We start from the raw sequence: 19,862 nt of genomic DNA on the forward strand, positions 1-19,862 counted from the left end.
AAGTGTAATTCCAATTAATTATAAAACATTTATACACAAACAGTGGCATCTCTAACTATCTACTTTAAACACTATTAACAGTGTCAATAGTCTAATTTCTGTAAGTAAACAACATAGCCTCGCTCTTGCCAGGAAAGTCTTACCCTACTGAAACTTTCTGTGCCATTCAGCAAGTATATAATTATGTTGATATAGGAGTAACCCCTGAGGAGGTGAAGGGGAAATATGTTAAACATATTAACCAGGATAAAAAGGTTCCCCCCAAAACAGTGATTAATTTCAATAAATACCAAAAAGAGAGACTCATAGAATCATAGAGTGGTTTGGGTTGGAAGGGACCTTAAAGATCAGCTAGCTCCAAACCCCTGCCATGGACAGGGACACCTTCCACTAGACCAGGTTGCTCGAAGCCCCATCCAAACTGGCCTTGAACACTGCCAGGCACGGGAAACCTGTTCCAGTGCCTCACCACGCTCACAGTAAAGAATTTCTTCCTCATATCTAATGTAAATCTACCCTCTTATAGTTTAAAACCATTGCCCCTTGTCCTATCACTACAGGACCTACTAAAAAGTCTGTCCCCATCTTATAAGCCACTGTTAGGTACTGGCAGGCTGCTGTAAGGTCTCCTCGGAGCCTTCTCTTCTCCAGGCTGAACAACCCCAACTCTCTCAGCGTGTCCTCATAGGAGCGGTGCTCCAGCTCTCTGATCATCTTCGTGGACCTCCTCTGGACTCTCTCCAACAGGTCCATGTCCTTCTTATGTTGGGGGACCCAGAGATGAAGGAAGTACGCCAGCTGGGGTCTCATGAGAGTGGAATAGAGGGTGAGAATCACCTCCCTTGACCTGCCAGTCATGCTTCTTTTGATGCAGCCCAGGATACAGTTGGCATTCTGGGCTGTAAGCACACATTATTGGGCCATATTGAGCTTTTCATCCTTCTCCTCCAGGCTGCTCTCAATCCATCCTCTGCCCAGCCTGTGTTGATACTGGGGGTTGCCTTTACCTGTGTGCAGGATCTTGCACTTGCCCTTGTTGAACTTCATGAGGTTCACATGAGCCCATCTCTGAAGCCTATCAAGGCCGCTCTGGATGGCGTCCCTTCCCTCCAGTGTGTTGACCACATCAGTCAGCTTGATGTCATCAGCAAACTTACTGACTGAGGGTGCACTCAGTCCCAGCGTCCATGTCACTGACAAAGATGTTGAACAGCACTGGTCCCAGTATGGACCCCTGAGGAACACCACTCATCACTTGTCTCCACTTGGACATTTTGCCACCGACTGCAATTCTTTGAGTGTGACCATACAGCCAATTCCTTATCCACTGAGTGGATATACCTTATCCACCAAGTGGAGAATACCTCAATGATTTTTGGAAACCCACTCAACAATCGATTTAAAGTTTAAAAGACAAAATGAGAAATACACATGCTACAGCTCTTCATTCATGGAGCTCACAACTTTTTGCAAAGGTCAGTGTTGCCATTTTCTGGATTACTGCATTTCTCATAACCCAGACGGATGCAAAGTTCATGGAGTGCTACACTTGCTGGGCTGGTAGCTGGCACAAGATGACACAGCACAGCTGTGAGAGCAGAAGACCCCACACAGCTACACTTACACATTTATCTGGTAGGAAAAATGTTTCTCATAAAATAAATATTCGCGTTTAATATATAGGCAAGAAGAGCTTTTAGGAGCTTGACAAGTATTAGTAAGAATAGAATGAAGCAGTATCATCTGTATATCCTAGATGAGTCCTGCACACACATTTGCATAACGAACACAATAAGAAAGGACTTATAAAAGGCAGCCTTCACGTCACTGTCCTGTATCATATGGGGATCAAATGGCTGGTAGCCAGAAGACCAATATTTTGCTAAATGCTCTACTCTTCTTGTGTCATTTAGACACAAGCCTTGTGCTACAGCTCACGGTTAGTAAATATGGAGAACGTTTGTCCAGTTTCGTGAATGCACTGACACATTCAGAAAAAAAAAACCAAAAACAACCCCAAAAAAACCCAAACCCTACCAATTGAACTAGATAGTATAAAATAAGGTGAATTTCATTGTCGGCAATACCAAAGAAGAGACATTTATTTTTACTTGCATACTTTCTACTTTATTTACTTTTGGTTTTCCACAGTGCCTTGAAGAGTCTCCCTTGCTGGCATAGATAATTTATCAAAATATGTTTGAAAACTAGAAGCGTAATAGTAAATTCTGATTCAATCCAAGGAGTTTCAGTGGCTGGATATGGTTATTTGGTTTGCAATAATAAAATAAAATGAAATAAAATAAACTAAAAAAATAAAATCCACAGCTGATTACCTTAGTATTGCAAAAAAAAAAATAAAAATTAATCTAGATCAACTTAAGTGACTTTGGATCATATGCAAATCCACTGAATCTCAACTCGTAGAATACTAGAATAAAATTCAGTTTTCTGTTTAATCAGAAAAGCAGTCATTTCATTACAGCTATTACAGGAAGATACACTGGGATGATACAACAACAATATTCCAAGTATGAAATATTTACTTCAATTAACACTGCTTGGTAATAATAATAATAATAATAATGTATTATAAATTATGGGACTATTAACCTGAAGTTAGTATCTATTTTGGGTAAAAGGAGCTACCAAAGATAAAAATGTTACAAGTGAATGACCACAGAAATTTTTTTCAGGTTTATTTGCTATACTTAATGAAGTTCAATGAGAGTTTTCCTGTGAAAGAGGTTTGTGTCAGAAATTTATTTTGTGATTCATGGAAATTGGGTGTTTGTGTATCTGTCTTTCATGTAATTTCAGTGATTTCACATCAGAAAAAAATAATCATATGGTACAACTTTTGGACTATAAATGAGAAAACCACCCTTAGTATAGTTGGGGGCTGGAATATTTACCACCAACACAAAAAAAGCCAACAAAACCAGGTTCAAAATCTGCATGATCCTTTCCTTTTTTTTTTTTTTTTTTTTTAAATAGCTAATAAAGGGTGGATCAAATGATAGGAAGGAACGAGATGCACTCTTTCCAGGACAGTCAGTTGTGTAGCCCTCGACCATCAGTCTACAGTTGGTCTGGCAGGACAATTTTTCTACAAAACCTCCCTTCACAATGAAACCTTTAAAGAATGAGCATCAGTGCTATTTAAATCAGAAGATTTCCAAATCTCGTTACCACAGGAATGTGGAAATCTGTCCACATAGACATTTCAATGAAGTAGCATCTAATTATTTCCTCTCAGTGAATCTTTCTTAAAACAGAAACTACAAGGAAATTAAACCCCACCAGTTTTAAAACTATGGCAGGTTTATGATTGGTATCCAAATTACTTTCAGTTCCTTTTTTGAGGCTTAGCAAATTTCAGTTCCATAATAGTTGCCCTCCCATCCTTACACTTTAGGAAGGTCATACACGTTAGAACTTGCCAAATGGAACTCTTGTCCATGCTAGAAAATTGTAGCAATTTGTTTAACTTTCTGTAAAGAGGAGTATAAAAGATGCTGTATCAAAAGAAGAATAAGCATGCTGATAGAAGTCACGTACACTGAGACAACTCCTACATTAAAGTCTTTTCCTGAAGCTATCAGTATAACTATGTATCTCAGGAAAAACAAAAAAACAGGTAAACCAGCTAAGCTGATGCACAGTATTGTTAGTGTTATTGTTTACCTTAGCAGGCACAAGATGCAAACCCAAAAATTAGACTCATATCCATATGTGAGCAATGAATACAGCAAGAATAATATATCCTATAGCATGGCTACATTTATGCAATTTTTTCATTTATTTGTTACCATCATAACAATACTGTGGATACTAATGATAATCACTACATGACTGTTTGCTTCCTTCCTTCCTATTTCCTGCCCTATTTTCCTTCTCTCCCGAATTATCTAAAGCGATTAGTATGAACAAGATAAGCTTATTAAGGGCTAGAAGAACAGAAACAGAAATTGGAGGTATTTTACACACAACTGATATGAAGACGTGTGAGGAACTGTCAGCTCCATATACTGTATCACTGTCCAGATCAATTGTAAAAAGTATATAGGGAAGCGAAGATATAAACAAGTTTTTTGTTGTGAAAGCTACATTTAAATAGGTGTGCTCTGAAGGAAGAGAAACAGCAGGCTGGAAATGAAGACTGCCTGAAATTAATGGAAAACTTGCTCAGGCCTGACATATCAAGAAAATTGTTCAAGAATACTTCATGTACATGGAAACACAGCCTCAAAGCTCCTCCAAGGTGAGCAGGATTTGGGCTGAACAGTTAAGGAATGGCAACCTCTGAAGCTCATTGTAGTTACATGTTCTCAGGTTTCCTAATCAAGGATACTACTTTTAAACTTGATGTTTCAGATGATGGGAGTCTGCTTTTTAATTTTTTCTTCCTATGTCAGACTGGGAACTGCTGTTCACTAGTTTTAGACAATAAGTAATTTTGAGATGCACAGGACATTTTAATTAGGCCAGCACTGTTTTATGCGTTATATTGACTTTGCCCCTTTTTTGGCTATTAATTGATTTATTTGTCCCGGTTGAGGATATGAACTTATCATTGATTTCTACTAAGCCAAATAGTTGAAGGATGATATATATACTGCAACTTGATGTTTTTCCAGAAAACGCCACTAGGGAAGAAAGTTTCCATTTTACCTAAGTTTTCCAGGTGAAATGGCTAAACAACTGCAGCCGCAATTCTGCAAGAAACTTCAGCACTGGATTAGCCCCAGTGAGGAATGTGATTACTGCCAGCCAGGGAAGGTGCTTATGCACATCCTGTTGAATGGTAGCTTGTAAACACAATTCATCACCAGTGGCAGCTACTCGGTGTGTTAAAACAGTTACTTTTTTTTTTATTCTAAATCATTATGCATAAGATAGTGTGAATAAAGATATTTCAAATCAGATCCTCTTCTTTGGCATTTAGTAGACTCAGCAGAGATGCCAGACATCTCTTCTGTTAATACATTTAGAATAGAATATTGTGATCAGGAGAGCTGGAGAGCCCTACAGCAGCAGCGCAGACTGTGCTTTAGGATTTCTTATCCATCAAGTGATGATGGGTTTATATGCTGTGACCGAGACTTTCCATGTTCAGGCTACCACACACACGGAGCAAGCATGCTAGTGCCTGCTTTTCCTCACTGTATTTCACCATGCACTAACTTTCTTCACAGCTGGACCTTTGTGAAAATTAATGAATAGTTGCCAGAGACTTTTTAAAAAAAAAAAAAAAAAAAATTGCCCAAGTTTCATTATTGCACAACAGTCACATACTGAATGCTTGCCAGCATATTTATAAAACTTACTGTACTTGGTGGGTTTGTCTACCAGTCCTCCTCAGTGGGCTATAAACTGATATTGTAGCTCAGAAACAGGACAGCTAGAGGTTTACATGATAACACCTGCAAATCTTTCATGCAAAGCCAAAGAACTGGCTGAGATCCACTGTAAATCTGTCCTTGTAGCACTGAGAAGAGAGCAACTCTCGTGCAGAGAAAGCAGTGAGATGTCCCATTTCATTAACACTGCACTTGACAGAACAAGGACCTATGGCTGAATTTTACCTGAAAAAAGGAAAACTCCAATTTCAAAGTGAGCCTTATGAAGTTCACTCAGTCTTAGTGGGCCACCCCTCTTAAAGGAGAACCTCCAAACTCAGACTGAGCAATTCTGAGGGCCAGTCTTGCCAACTGTCTGTATGAAAACAGAAGACGGTGAAAGTTTGCAACTCACCAGCTCTCATGTGAAGGATGGTGGTTAAAAGCAGGAATCCCCAGCCATTTTCCAATAGTTTTTTTTCACCAGTGCACTGGACAGAGCTATTATGGAACAGAGTACCACAGAATGAACTACTAATACGCTGCTAAAGGCAGTAGCTGTAGCTCACCTTTATGAGCCATGAAAATAGCAGTGTTGAGCAGCACTCAGTAACTTAGAAGAGACATGGATGTTAAAATTCTTTTAAAGAGCAGCAGCCTCCAGACATTTACATCAGAAATCTAATGTGTGCTGTATCTGAAGCTTTCATAATACTTCTGAGTTATCTGATTTGCAAGAATATCTGGTTTTGAGATGGAATTTAATTCCTGGTGTAATGAAAGCAGAAGGATCTGCAAGATCCTTAGTTTTGCCAAGTTGCAGCATTTTCACAGCCTGTTACAACACAGGTTAAAAGCAAGTTAATATTGGCTTCTTACAAAAAAGCCACTGGGCTAACTTGCAAGGGGTGCTTAATTAGGCCCACCTGCACTGAGTCAGACAATGGATTATGCCATGATCAGGCATATGCATGACATGCAGTGAATTTTATTTTTTTTTTATTTCTTCAGCAATAGTACATATTATATGAGTTGCAAAATAACTGCAGCCCTAACAGAGACCATCAGAGTGAGGAATCGCCATGTTAATACTACATGACTGTATTTTTAATCTACACTTTAGTCAGAAAGCCCAAAGAACTGTAGACATTTACTCTTATAAAAGGTAACAGACTATCTTTTTTTATACCAGAGACTCAGAGGTAGAGCTGATCTAACAGGAGTTTCAAGTGCTAATGGTTCCCCATTGCATTCCTACTTTCAAAACTCCTGTTTTCTGAAATACATTAATTTATTTTGCAGCATAATATTTCCAGTTCCTTTGCACACCTCTGTCTACAGCCCCACTGCATATTATTCAGCCTTTAACCCATGAGTCTGATTTTTTTGACCTCCAACAGCCTGGGGAAAGAACACAAAAGGCAGCACAAATAAAATTTCCCCCCTGTTCTGAGTCTTAACATGAGATCCCATTTTGAGGCTCCAACTATCATAAAATTAAGTTTCCATCCGTTGATCCAGTTAAAAGAAGAAGTAGGGGAGAGAGGAAGAAAAGAAAGGGATCCTCTCAGCAATGCTATTCCACTTAAGAGAGGTAAAATAAAATAAACAGCTAACCCACTTGCATTGGCTACAGTTTGATCAGGCAAAGAGCTCACAACCACCAATTTATTGGAGCTGTATTAAGAAAAAGCTCATTTTGCAGATTAATGTAGAATGAAAATGGAAACAATGCTTAGAAGTTAAAAAAGCCTTTTAATTTATTGCTTTGAATCTTCTGCATATAATAAGTAGTTTTCTTTGAGGCAAGGTCTGTGGCTAGTTGCATTTAGGACTTGCTCTCCTCCCCTTTTCATACACAGATAAATAGTAAGACAAACGTGTAATGTCCATTATCCCTTTTTTTTCACTAGGAAGAATTCAGTTAAATGGAGATGTAGAAACAAAGCAACTAAGCTTAGTAAATAAAAGCTCTCCCACATCACAGTGTCTAATGCTAGCTGGTGAATCAACATACATGTTTTTAACCAGATGTTTTGCTTGCTTACTACATACAGTTTCAAGAAATTTCATGTCTGCTTCATTTTTTGATGGCTATGTATTAAATTCGGATGAATGTGTTTTCAGGCATTTGTGGATCATTAGTGGGCAAGTGTTGACAACAAGAACAAAAAGGAGAGGAAGAAAATCTGTCTCTATAAGGCATCCTCAGTATTCTATCTCTCTTTAAACAGTAGTTAAGGTATAAAAGATACAAACCTACAGTAAACACCAGAATTACCAACATGCTGAGACAACACACTTGGGACAATTTGCCTTGCAGGGTCTTTTACAACCCAGAGGGCTGGAAATCCTGTAATTTCAACTGGCCAGTTGACTGTTTTTCCTAAACTTGTTTCTGAAGCAAAGACCATTCATTCACATGAAGTACTTAATTTTGAAGTGGACTTTGACAAAGCACAACTTCACCAACATAGAATAAATTTCTGCATCACACTGAGAAGCACTCATCTGTGAAGTTCAGTTGTCCATATATTTCTAAGTCACTCAGGTCATATATTCAACCAGTGTCTGGTGTTAATAATTTAGAAGTGAAAAATATAATGCAGGACTTCTCAAATCTTGCATAATCATCTCTCCCAATCTAGTACTTTTTTTGCAATGAGTCCCTGAATTATCTGAAAATTCTTGATGATCTGTTGCACTCTTTTTTTTTTTCTGTTTGGTTTAGTTCTCCATTGATTAAAAAATAAAAAAAATAATAGCTGGGATTGGGAAAATTAAATTTAAAAAACCCCTCAGTGTCCTATAGTTAATCACAAATGATAGCACATATTTCTTTAAATGCCTTTAGCCTTATATTTTCACAGTTATACTCTGCACAAAATAGTATCTTTAAACAGTGACATAAAGCTTCCAAACCACTGTGTAATTTCCCCAGGCCTGTTGCATGCATGAGGTAGGTGAGCAAACAGAATAATAATCAAATTTTAAGCATTCCTTTAATAACATTTGCCAGATCAAACATTAAAAAATAGCACAGAGAGAAATTAGTTATTCCCAAATGCAGTGTATTATCAATACTTCTTCAATAAGTCATCTATACTTGTTCAGACCCAAATTTTAAACATTGCAAAGGTTCCTAACTGAAGGGTCAGATTAGGAGATCCAAAATCTTAGCTGTCAAATTCTGAAAGATCACGTGGTGTAACACAATTAATCAGCATCGTAAGAGCAATGTGTGGTCTAGCTAAAATAAGTGCAAGTATTGATTTGCAATTCAGTCTCACTGCTTCATGGAAGGAAGGAACAAGAATACCCAAGAGATGGTCTATGCACCACAGTGGAGTGCTCTGGGTGGTTTTTTTCTGAGCAGTACTTGTTTACATTACATTACTTTAGGGGAAAGATCAGATCCAGAGAAGAATGTTTGAAACCTGCATCACCAGCCTGATATAATCCTTCCAAGAAGATATTTACAGAAGGGGAAAGGAAGGCATCCGTCTTTCTACCATACTTCCTCTCAGACCCTTTCAGTAATCTTTTCTTTTTTGCAGCCTGAATGAAAACAGTTCCTATTATTATTATTAATAATAATAATGCATCAATATGAGTCAATAAATACTATTTTAGAGACTATAAGTGGATGAAATCCATAAAACTGCATCACATCAGAGATCAAGAAACAGTGTTATTAAACTAGAAACATACTGAAGTCAATGTGAAAAAACAATGCTGGCAATCTCAGGTGCAGGAGAGAGAATCGAGCTGTGAATGTCTAAACCTAAGTATATTAAATGATTATAAGACAAAGATTTAATCCAAATGTTCAGCAAATAGGGAAGATACATTAGTATTGCTGTTTCAAATACTAATGTCATCCATCAAAACATTACTAGTTCTAAAGTTTTGTTACATTTTATTACTTTTAAGCAGAGAGAGCAATGACAATAGCACAAGAACTCCTGAACCTATAATAAACACAGCTAATTAACTGCAGAACTATAAGTACAGAGCTACCCACAGTCTATTGATGGACAAGCATAGCTTTAGGCATGAATAGTAACTCACAAATCCTCTTAGATAAATTCCTCTACAAGCTAGGGAGCTCTGTGGCATAATGCAAACACCAAATTCAGAGTTCTGATAAAATGCCATTTAAACGTTAAGACTAGTTTCTGACACGTATCAAAATATGCATGTGAACTTTACAACATAGCTTTAGCCTAATTTTTCTCCCATTGTCTCAATTTGTTTTCCCCTTGTAACACACCACTGATTTCAGAAGAGTTTCTTCATTTACATGAGCACATACACAGTACATTTAGTGTATTTTCTTCAGTCTGTTCCCTGAGAATGTGTGTCAAAATTTGGGATTTTGAGACATGCCTTTAGGGCATTGCTCTACTGACTGACTAGCAATGCATCCTGTCAAAATTCTGAAATGTGACACTTTCAGTGTCCTCTTCAAAGTTTGCAAACATTATTCAAAGGGGCACTAAGGGAGGGGGAAAGTGGGCCTAAATTCCCAAAAATAAAGAAATGAGACGCAGCTTAAGGGAGGAAGCATTTTGTTAAGTTAGTGTGATGGGCTCTTAAAGAACAAGGAGGATTCTTGGGGATTACTTTGTTTGGAGAAATTTTTGACTGATCTTCCTGTTGCCTGATGCACGCTTAGGAAACTATTTCCACTTTAAATGTCCCTTATCTACTAGCAATGATGTTTTTCTTTCTCTTTCAAATAAAACTATGCTAAAATGTTCAAATTAAAATCTGAAAGTCCGCATAAGCATGGCAAACACACACCATCTCTCTTCAGAAGGAGAGGGAAAGGTTAAGGCAAAGGATCGCTTACAGCAGCAGCAGGAGGTACTCTGGAATCCATTGGGAACTCCACATCCTTTGCTGCTCCAGCAAAAGCAAGCAAACCCCAGATAGGTAGGCTCTCACTTCTCAGTACTATTTACCCAACACTGCATTTACAGAGAAGCAAAAGACCTTCTCTTGTCCCAAAAACCTTTATCAACTCTGATAAATAGTAGAGTTAAAACCAGGGAAGTTGTTAAGAGGTGCTGATTTATTGGTGAAATGCTCGGAAATATACATTTAATTTTATTACTGTTTGTCCTGGTTTTGGCTGGGATAGATTTAATTTTCTACCCAATAGCTGGTACAGTGCTGTGTTTTGGCTTTAGTGTAAGAATAATGTTTATAACACACTGATGTTTTAGTTGTTGCTAAATAGTGCTCAGTTTAAGTCAAGGATTTGACTCTCTTATGCTCTGCCAGTGAGGTGGTGCACAAGAAGCCAAGAGGGACTACAGCCAGGACAGTTGACCCAGACTAGTCTGTAAAGGGATATTCCATACCATAGAATGTCATGCTTAGTATATAAACAGGAGGGAGTTGGCTGGGAGGCACAAATCACTGCTCAGGGACCGACTGGGCATCAGTCAGTGAGTGGTGAGCAGTTATATTGTGCATCACATGTTCTTCCTGAGTTTTATTCTTCTCTCTCTTTTTGTAATCTCCTTTTTCGTTACAATTATTATTAGTGTTATTAGTAGCATATTTTACTTTCTTTCAATTATTAAATGGTTCTTATCTCAATCCGTGTGTTTTGCCTTCTTACAATTCTCCTCCCCGTCCCACGGGGAGGTGGGGGGCAGAGTGAGAGAGAGGCTGTGTGCTACTTAGGTGCTGGCTGGGGTTAAACCTTGACACAGTTGATGTAACTAACAATCAAAACCAAAACCTTGTGTTTACTGTGTCTCTTCCACTTTCTGTAATAAACATAGTTTCCTTCTTCAGAGTTCATAATTGAATCTGGTGTCTATATAACTTTTATAGGAAACTATAAAATACTCCTCCCACAGGCAAATCCAAGGGGCTTTCATCTCCACAGTCTGGAAATAAAATGTCAACATGCACGAGCATGGTCTTTCACACTAAGCATCTGTAAAATGTACTTTGCAGTGTTTTCCCATTTTTGTTCAGAAAATACATACTGTCTGCAAAGAAGGTTCCAAGATGTTTCTTTAGAAGGACAGAAAGATTTCAACAGTCCTGTCCTGCTCTGGATACTTAGTTACATATCAGAACACTACGAATTCTGAAGTTTCCTAGTTTTACATAGTGTAACATCATTTGCTACTTATTATGCTGAAAAATAGCTAGAACTGACTCAAGGCTGGAAATAAGCAAGTGCTGAAACACCATCCCAGTCATATACAGCTGTGTAAATACTGTGGCCACTAACAGAAATTATCTTTGGTTAAAAAGGAAAAAATAGCTTCAGTAATGTAAATAAAGACCTGTACTATTGCTTACACTCCCATCACTACTGACAAAGAACCACTACGAAAAACTTCTATAGGTATGTGATAACAGAAGAGCTCAGTAAGATGAAAAGCAAAAGGAATGTTTCAACCACTCATCCAGGGACTGAAAAAAATATAAGTATATACACTTGATTGCTGCTGTAGAGATTGCATAGAGGCTTTCAAATCTCTTCTAGTGCCATGTTTGCTCAGTGATCTGTCACAAAGTATAGATTCTTTCTTTTATTAATACTGTGCCTTCTACATCTTGCCTGTAAATTCAATAAGATGTCACTGGTAAAAATCACTGCTGATGGCAACAAGGTGTTTCTCAAGTACTGTTCGATTAGAAAAAAAAAAACCAACAAACAACAAAACACATTAAAACAGCTAAACAGAAGAATTATTAATTATTTAAAAAAAAAAATCTAGAAGGCTTCTAAAATTATTTTAATTCCTTTAAAATACAATAGCTCATCCTAGAACACCGCAATCCTGGTAAAAGTGGTTGGCAATATCATATTTACCAGAAAGGAAGATCACAGAGTGTCTGGAGGTGCTGAAAAACTCTGACAATAGTAACCCCAGCCAGATTTCTTGCACTGCACCACTTGCGAAGTTGGGATCAAACATCCTCCTGTAATTCATGCAGCTAAATATTCATCTACTGAGTCTAGCAAACCCCCTCCAACTGCTCATTAGCTTTTCCAATTAAACTTTTTGTGATCTTTTGATCTCAACATGACTCCACCTTCTGAAAAGCCTAGAAAGTACCAAACAGGGAGCTTTGCCTGATTCTGCAGAAGGCACAGAACAGCATCCAGAAGCACTGGATGTTTTCCCTTCCCTACACTGGAGAGTAAGAACACAAAATTTCAGCCTCTTTCAGGTGATGCAGAGTATACTGACATTTAACCCATCCTGTGATATATTTTTTAGTATCCTAAAAGGAATGAACTCAGGGGAAGCATCATCTATTCCATTGCAGATGGAAAAGGTTGGGGCTGTCCCTGTATCAGCATGTTTTGTGGTATCAAATATGAAGGTTCTGTGGAGGAAAAAACTCATGCTGAAACATGCACAATATCATACCAAGAGGGAAGGAACAAGTAAGTTTTTTTCTACTACAGCAGAGTTTTTAAATAGGCTAATACAGTTGACAACACTTGGTCTAACAAAGACATTTGTATTTCCAAAGAAGTGATAGAACACTTAGTTTAATCAAAATAAAATACCAGATTACATCCTAGATAAGAAAAACAAAATGAAACAAAAAAACTTTGGGAAAAAAATAATTTAGTACAGAAATGTTTGCTTAAGAAAAAGCTATGAAGAATTCAAAAAGAGATTGGCCACAAACGCAGTGCATGCCATTGTGAAGAGACCCCTCTGCAACAGATGCAGCTGTTTTACTGGTAAACAATAAAATCAGGCTTAGGTCCAAAGATGGATGCTGCAACAACTATTTGTTAGTAGTTATTGTTTAACCTTTCCTTGCACGTAAAAGACTGTTTCCAGTAGTAGTTACTTGTTATCCTGAGATGCTTTTTTTTTTCCAGATCAACTCTCAGACAGCTAATTATTTCGCCTACTTTTCATCTATCTTTCTAGCCTCTCACTTGAGCTGCTGTTTTGTTATCAATTTTTATTATGAATCTTTCCATAATTGGAACTTTCAACAAAGCACTAACAATGAAATAGTGGCATAAGATTCCCAGCTTTCATATAAAATTACCACCTTGTTGACTCCAAAGACCGAAATGCGTTATTGAAATGAATCCAATAGCTTCAAAAACAAAGAAGTAGTAATCCAACTTCAGTGGATTTCTAAGCTTTTGGCCTGAGACTCATGGGAACTATGCAAAACAATTGTATCAATTCATTGAACACACTGAAATAATACTGAATGCTGAAACATCGAAAAATACTGAAAATATAGAACTAAGTTAGCTGCATCATTTCACAGATACTGCTTCTTACGTGGAACCAAGATCCCCGTACCACAGGAACACAACACAGATCCTTTCCATCTGCACATGAGTCTCATCACCACAGCCTACTGTTGATCACAGTATCAAGACAGTGTCCATGTGACCTGTTCTCTGACCAGATCACATTCTTACTCAGGGGCATCAATGAACTGTGGTGCAAAGCAAGATAATTCAATAACTAGTCAAAGATGAGAGGAGCTAGGGTGGGAGATCAGCTAACTAACTAACTAACTAACTAACTGTCTTCTATCTCCCTTGCACCTGGCCCACCTCCCATAACTTATACTGGCATTACCTTTGCCAGGACACTTGCTCTTGCCAGTGTAACCAGACAGATCATCACCAGATCACTGTCGCTTACCTCATTCAGAGCTTGCTCTGATTCCTGTTCTCTCTACTGTCCAAGACCATGAAAAGACACCCTAGATGCCAGATGACCGTCTCAGTGGATTAGTCTTCTTTGTCCTAAATCTCACTGTAGGAAAACCCTTCTGTAGCACTGCTCTCAATAAAGCAGGTCCCAAGGCTGGCCTGCTGATAGTACTATTATATAATTGCATAGCAGTACTACTAACAATAAATCACTTTCTGCGCAAGGAGGAGGCAGGCCAGAGTACGAACATTTGAAGCATGAGGTCTTCTGTAAAACACAGTTCTAGCACAAATGCCTAATTGCACAACCAAAGGATTAATTAGCTCAGTTTACAGCAAATGGTTTAATTAGAACACTGTCTGAAGTTTTTCTGATGACTACAAAGGCCTAGAAGTAGATTAAAACATATGCTACTACAACAGTGTTAGAATTATAAAGCAGCCAGACTTCCACAGAAATCTATGGAAGAATTTACAACATCTTTTTGCTATTAGAGTCCAAGTGTTGACTGATTTTCCTTTACAAAATCCACAGAGCTTCTGTTGCTGTGTTAAAGTGGTAGCATCAAGACTCTAACCAGGCAGCTGACCGTAATCCAAGGCTACTCAGGAGGATCTTTGTAAAGAGCTCCCTGGAAGAAAATGACTAGTAGTAATACTAAAATATTTCTGACCAAAAAACCCCCCAACCAAAACAGTAGTCTTTTTTTATTATAGATGTCAGAGTGCATGCCTTGCAAATAATCATTCCACTGCACTGCAGAATACAAAACACATATACCAGGCTGAGGTAACAGACTGAAACTCACTCCAGGAGTTTCTTCAGGTGAGAAGTACTGTTATAATTATAGAATCCACTAATTCAAGATGGAACATGTATATAAGGGCCATGTAATCTAACAGTATCTAACGTGCTATTGAGTATATGCCCTACTGGTCTTCCCCCTATGTTATAAATGTACCTTGTTAACACTTATGCTACTCCTAGATATATATATACAATGAATAGAAGAAGATAAAGTTATTCATCATGATATGTACTTTTCAGATCTGTGATGTGGAATTTATAAACATGAAGGAAAATGTACTTTGAAAATGGTTAATTCAAATTAAAAGATTTACACAATTTTATGAACAGGAGACGATATCATATTAAAATATTAATATACATATGTGTTCTTTAAATTTATGTATGCAGCCAGTGCTCTGGCAATTATTTAGTGATACAAGACTTCTGTATTCCATGAACTGCTGTGAAATTTTCTACATGAAAGAATAACATGTCTAATTTTACTCTGAATATGAATTTGTCATGCAGAAATGTTCATTAGATTTAACCATTACTACAAAACAGAGTAATAAATCATCATTTTGCATCAAATAAAGAAGCAACAGCTATCTTAGTTTTGTTGCTCAGTCATAATCATGATAAATGGACATTCCAGGACAGGTGAATTTTAACAAGTGTCCAATATGCTTAGATTAAATTTTGCTTTGTCGTTTTTGTTCACTCTTAGTCTATGAGTGAGAGACTACAGTTGAAAGTAACATCGATACAATATTCATTGTTGTATTAAAAAGCTGTTTGTTCTCACAAGGAGTCCTACTGAAGTCAATGGGACTTTACAAAAGTGCTGGCAAGAGGACATTATTAAGCAGTTCAGAATATTTACTGCAACTTCCTTTTAAATTTGTACATCTCTGCCAGTGATTCTCCATATAAGGAAACATGGACACACAGAGTACATAGAGAACACAAATGCATCTACTAGCAAGTCTGAGCAGTCTTGGCCCTTGGTCTAAGACTTCCAAATGTCAAACATTCAGTTCCTCTAGTTCTGATCATTCTAATTTTTCCTACAGAAAAAGAGGACATGCTGATAAAAGCCTGTATTTCAGATTACCTGCAGGGTCTGTCTCTGCATGTTCTGTGAAACAAAACATAAGTAAATCACAAAAAAATACCCAGCACCATCATATACAATGTCATTAGCACTGTACAATTGCAGCTGCTAAGAAAGTGTAAGTACTTTCAAAACACAGTTGTCCTACCTTCCAACAAGGGCTTTCTGATACTGACATCAGCTGCTGCTAACTGGCAGCAGATATGTGATCCTTGCCAGAAATCATTAATCCAGATTCCTATATATTCTGCTTCTACCTACATATCAGGCCTGTTACAGAAAAAAAAAAAAATATTTCCCTTTTCAAAAAACATCTCTATCTAAACATTACCATACAGTTCTGGCAAATTTACTTTACTTCATAATTTGTTTCCAAATGGAGTGGAGGAGAGTTCAGGGCCTCCCACATCCTCCACAGTATGTCCCAGAGTATCATTGCATAAAAACTGACACCAGAACCCACTGTCTCAAAAATCCTTTGTTTGCATGCTCTGGAAGAAAAACTGTGGGAGTCCTCATACCATAAGCATTTTAAGTAATGATCCAAACCCTAGTATTTAAAGTTGCTATAGTAGTTGACTAGCCTTTAGCCAAAGCACTCTAAATTCATCCCCACATACCCATGTATAATGATTGTTTTAAGTACAGCAAGACTGAAACGTTTAATGGCTTACACTAGGAACGTATTTGTTTTTCAATGAAACATATGTGCCAAATACAACTGAGACCTTGATACCAAATTACAGGTATCCGCTCCAATGCAAATAGGAGCTAAAGGCTTTCAGAAAGTGAAGAAAGAAACTTAATACAGGAAAAAATAGCGGATTCCTGTAAACTTGAAGGCAAATCATACCATCTTTTATGAATCATTCTGTAAGAAACAAAAAAATCACCCTGAAGCATAAATATGGATGTTTTCACTATGAAACCCTAAATTTTTACAGGTTTCTATACAAGTGAAACCAGAAAATTATAATTTCACTGCTGGTGGGTAATGACCTGCTACCAGAACTCCTGATCACTACAACACATACTAAATAAATAACGAATGGAGTGTCAATTAACTTTATCTACCTACAATAAGCGTGAGAGCTGTAACATTCTGTAGCTCTAACTTTGTGCTTCAGCACATACATGAAGTAAGGGGAAAATCTTTGGCTTTACAGCATATCACTTTGAAAGCAAGCTTAGTGTTTGAGTCTGAATGAATTCTATTAAGAGCAATATTCTATTAGGAGGTCTTGAGTGTTTCAGGGGTAGTAGGAGAAATGGTTAAGAGAGTATTAGAACAAAGTACAAGAATTTGCATGATCAGGCAGACCCATCAGAGCTGAAAAAACATGGAAACAGAATAAGCTGAAGGCCCTCATTCTCAACAGTGCTCCAGGAGAGCACTTTGTGAGGACAACCCCATTTGTCTCTCCTGGACACCACAAGTCATTGTTCATTACTTTTCTATCACAATGTGTAGTCTGATTTGATTGGAATGATAATTTTTTTTAAAAAATGTATTTCATAACTATACCTTTAATATTTAGGATACATGTGAAGTCATTTAGAATTTTTTGTTTGGCTCAGATTTGATTAGCGTAAGTAAGGATATGTACTTCTTACTTTTTGAAGCCTAATTCTATTTCGGGGTTGGGGTGGGGTGGGGAGCGGTGTAAGAGGGAGAAAGAGAAAAACCCATGGAAGCATACAGCCTTGGGTGAAGGATAAAGTTCGGGAAACCAATGATTCAACAGGAAGATAATCAGCACAGAACATGTGAGTTGCTTCAGATTGTACAGGGATACTGAAAGGGCACTAGGGTAGTAAGAAGCAGAATTGATCAGAAATGGGAAAAATTAATTTAATGCTAAGCGTAGTAAGGTCTAAATTGGAAAGCGATATATCAAGGCCAGCAATGCACAGAGAAAGAAAAAAATCAAAGAATTATGAATGTTGAAAAGACCTCACAGGAAGCCTAATAAGTATGATAACACTAGGTCTGTGGCTCTATTGTGCCTTACTGCTATCCTGCTTCTTTTCTCTCCTGTCCTGGCTCTTCCCTTGACTTCTGTATTTGCTCCCTTCCCACTGGAAGAAGTTCATTCAAGGCGGTCAATGTTTGAATTTGTACTGGGATGACTGGTGCAATCCACTGTGGCACTCACCCACAGTCTGAGTGGGATGTGTTGCTACTACAATGGATTAATGACAGCCTTTGGAGCCACTCATTGATATACATGTTAGAATTTTTAATAGTTGCTGGTTCTCCCAACCACCTGTTTCAACAGGTTCCTGGGGACCTCTGAAACTTTCCTTCCAGTCTTCTCATTTTTAACCAAAATCCACTGGGCTTTTCCTATTCTTCATCAAGGTCATTTGCATCCTGAACATGCCTAGCAAATTCTGGAATCTATGATATATTGCATTCCAAAGCCACCTCCCTTATAGGCAGACACCACAGACATTTATTTCATACAGGCAGATAAGCATTGTTTTCCCTTTCAGTATTGAGTCTTCTCGGTACTCACTGATCATTGAATCATTGTGGGATAGGAAAGAACAGGAACAGTATGCAAAAGAAAGCTATGGATGAAGTATCTTAACATTTAATCCAGTTTCTTACAATGAAGGGATATACAGGACAGCAGCTAAATAAATCACCAACCAATCAGTTAAGTGAGCAAGCACATCCTTGCATATTTTGCCACCCAGAGTTTTTTTTTCCAGGAGCTGAGGAATGCAGTCAGCAGGTACAAAACCAAGTATGATGACATGAAAGCCTAAATGAGCTACTGTTGGGGAAATTTATTTTAAATGTGATAATAGGTAAACACTGTGATCTCCCAAATCAGATCTTCAAAAGATTTGGGAAGGAAAGAAAACCAAATCAAACAGAAAGAGCCCCACTGAGCTATCTTTAAAAAGTTACATCTGCCCAGCCTTGGTAAAATATGGAAGGGGCCAGGCATTGATATGTGCATTGAATTATTTGTTTTGTTTAAGCTTTACTAATGAATGGAATCTAACACTTCCTTCTATCTACCAGGTGATCTGTCAGTACAGAAAGAGCAGTCAAACTACTGGCTTTGCTGACATGTTCTGTGTAGTGTATTAGTAGCAAAGAAGAAAAACTAATATCATGCCAACAAACGTTCTGAGTTGAAATCACCAGTCATAGAAAAGACTGTCTTGGAATACTAATTATCCAACAGAAGAACAGAAATTGTCCTATTAAATACAGTGTTATGTACTGAACAAACGTGAGCAGAGCTAATTTAGGACTATGCCAAAGGAGAAGACAAGCAAAATCCCTCAGGCACTACTGAAGATTAACATGGTCAGCAGAGTCAGAAAATGTTCGGAACAGAAACGAAATGAAAGAGAAGGAGAAATAAATAAGTTATTAAAGGACACTGATGAGGAATGTGTTGTCCTGAACCATAAGGAAAAACCCCATTAAGCTTCACTTGTAATGAGAATGTGTTTAATCACTTATACAGATATATAATCACCACCTATTCCAGAACATTGGCTAGAGAAGAACATGCTGGAAACAGGCCAGATGCTGAAATTCCTGGAAAACACTACATAGCTTTTATTGCACATACAATATAAATATTAAATAAAGAAAGAAGAGACCAGGCCACACACCATTTACAGAATTTGCTTTTGAAATTAATTTCATACATGGATTTCAAGGTTTTTACAAAAATTGCTTAATTTCAATGTGAATTAAAAACCAATATACACAGTGTACATACAAAAAGACTGATTGCTGTAGGAACTTCACCTTACAAAACCAGCTCCAGAGAACTCCATGATCTACAATCATGCTGCTGTAGTACCCTGATGTTCCCCTTTTTGACATGTACTACGTAATCCCCCCACAATGAGTGCCTAAAAATCCAGAATAACAACCCTAAGAAAGAACAGCTCTTGATT

This window comes from Falco biarmicus, chromosome 15 (genome assembly GCF_023638135.1).
Source record: "Falco biarmicus isolate bFalBia1 chromosome 15, bFalBia1.pri, whole genome shotgun sequence".
NCBI classification, from domain to species: domain Eukaryota; kingdom Metazoa; phylum Chordata; class Aves; order Falconiformes; family Falconidae; genus Falco; species Falco biarmicus.